We start from the raw sequence: 2,500 nt of genomic DNA, 5'->3' as shown, positions 1-2,500 counted from the left end.
CCTCACCTTTAGTAACCACAGCTTCCACTGAGCCTGGACCATAGCAGTGCGTCTCCAGGAGGCTCTGCACAGCACCTTGCCCTTGCTCTACACATGAGCCCAGAGGCACAGCTCCCTTCCTTCTAATGAGCCAACTAAAGCTTTTCAGAGGGGACAAAGTGTCCTGAAAGCTTTACCTGTTGAAATGTGGTATTTATAGCAAGGCCTCCACCCATTCTTCGCCATACAGGAACACCTCTGGGCTTTCTTGACTACTACAACCAACACATCATTTTTCAGCCATACTTTGGGGGTGAGCAGGGACCTGTACTGCACACCAGGAGTGTGCTGAGCAACACCAACAGCCCTAAAAAGATGGTCCTGAAGATTGGAAAAAAATATGTGTGCTCTGGAATCAGTGTGTCTGTGAAGAGCTGGGGAGGCTTGAAGACAACAGTGTGAGCAGGATGGCACACACAGAACTGCGTGTTACTGAACAGAAAGGATTCAGGCAAGTGAGCTTGTTCAAGAGTGAAGATTCACACCAGCAGCCCTGGTACAAAGCTTTCCTGTGGGCCCCTCCCCGAGGAGCTGGGCAAAGAGCCTACAAAGGACCTTCCTGACAAGACACCCAGGAGTTAGAAGTGAATATTCCAGTTCTGCAGAGACTGAAGTGAAGCAACCGGTAAGCTGCCTGGATGCGTTATGGCCACAGAGAACAGTAATGCCAGAGCTTTATTGAAATACCTGGTTCTTAGCCCTGGGTTCATGGCACACGTTTGGGCAAGACTCAACTGCTCAGGTTTATGGGGTGGCAAGCCTGCTTCAGGGAGGACCTCTGTTTCACAATTGGTTTCAGCCAGAAACAAGTCCACAGAATCCTGAAATTCTCTGTAAAAGCTGCAAGAGGGCTTTTGAATCATAAGAGACAGCTTGGTTTGACATTCTGATGCGAGACAATGTAGAATAAGAAGCAAAAAGTCAAAGCAGGGGGTTTCAAAGCTGGAACTTTCATCCTCAAGAACCTCCACGAGTTGACAGGATTTTGACAGCACTGCATTTCCCAAGTAAAACAGTATCTACATTTTTCTAAACTGCCTCTCCTTTTCTCATATCAAAATGCACTATGAAGTTTTTTTGTGGCTTGTTAATAACATACTGCACAACCATTTTGTACCAACCTACCCAAACACCTTACATGCTTCTAGTACCTACAGAGAGAGGCAAATAGCCTCCCACCCAGTCAGTTCCAGGCTAAGTGTGACAAATTAAACAGCAAACAACAGCTTTTTCTAAGCACCAAAGGAAGCAGCTAGTTTTTTGGAAAGGGCTCCTCAACTCTTCCCAGTTATCAGCTATTGTGATTTTGCAGTGAAATTATTCTATTCTTTACATATTTTAAGCTGTCTGAAAGCAGCAATAATCAAAGTGATGTTACACAGAGCCAGCAGAAATGCCCTTGCACATGTGTAAAGCTTCACGCAGCTTTATATATTAAGAATTGAGCAATCAAGGTCAATTCTTGTGAAAACAGTACAACTGCACTAAGCTTTTCATAACCGTATTTGTTTATTCCAGGAATCTCCTCCATCTACCATTTAAGGACTCTATATGTCAGCGTTACAACAAACCCAGCACTTACAGAGAAAGTAATAGCAAGACGGATTCACCACTTCCAAGCTCACTCAACATTATCAGCAGAGCAAACATCATCTTTATTTTAACTATATGATTCACCGCATTCAAGACAACTGCCCCAAAGCAAAACACAGAGAAATCCCTCCTGTGAGGAAGCAGTTTCCGTGCTCCCTCAGCACAGGAATGATGCGCAGGGGAGATGTGATGCACAGGGGAGCACGTCCAGCACTAGGGCAGTCCCAGGGTGCAGGGCTCTGCTCCTGCCCGACGCCTCCTCCTCGCAGCCAGGCTGCTCGAACCTGCCAACGCACGGATGGCGCTGATGCCATGCGTGAGCTCACCACAGCGCCCACAGCCTCCGCATCACCGCTGTGGCAAAGACCCGCGGCCACCCCACCGGGTCCACGGTAGGGTTCCAGGGGGTATTGCGGCCACCCATGCCATCTGCTGCCCCGTTCCTCAGGATCCACAGCCTCCCGGCCGCGCTAGGCGCCGGAGCGGATTTCCTGACATCCGCGATCGAAAGCAAAAAGGGGCCGCAAACGAGGCGGCGTCCGCGGCCTCCCCGCGGCGGGGCTGCCAGCGTACCGCGCTGCCTCGGCAGGCACGGACGGGGTTCGAACCCGCGATCTTCGGTTTACGAGACCGACGCCTTACCACTTGGCCACCGCGCCCGACGGGCTAGCAGCACCCGCGCGCCGCCAGTGGAACGCGGCGAGCCACCCGCCCGCCGCCCCGGGGAGCCCCCGCCGGCCCCGGCCGCAGCACCGCGGGATGGCGAGCGCCGCCCGCCCGGTTCCCGGGGGCTGCTGCAGGCGCGGGGCGGGGCACCTGAAACGGGCGTGACCGCCCCGAGGAACCGCCCCGGGCGGCGGAACGGGAG

The 2,500-nt window shown here is 52.6% G+C and overlaps 1 non-coding gene across 1 annotated transcript; it reads right to left on the bottom strand.

Annotated features, from left to right (window-relative positions):
- Positions 1-2,219: 2,219 nt before the first annotated feature.
- TRNAT-CGU lies at positions 2,220-2,291 on the bottom strand. The gene has a single exon. It is a non-coding gene; the product is annotated as a tRNA-Thr (tRNA).
- Between the last annotated feature and the right edge of the window lie 209 nt (positions 2,292-2,500).

This window comes from Strigops habroptila, chromosome 14, assembly GCF_004027225.2.
Source record: "Strigops habroptila isolate Jane chromosome 14, bStrHab1.2.pri, whole genome shotgun sequence".
NCBI lineage: Eukaryota > Metazoa > Chordata > Aves > Psittaciformes > Psittacidae > Strigops > Strigops habroptila.
The sequence above is the reverse complement of the archived record's forward strand: the minus strand, read 5'-3'. Positions and strand labels throughout refer to the sequence as shown.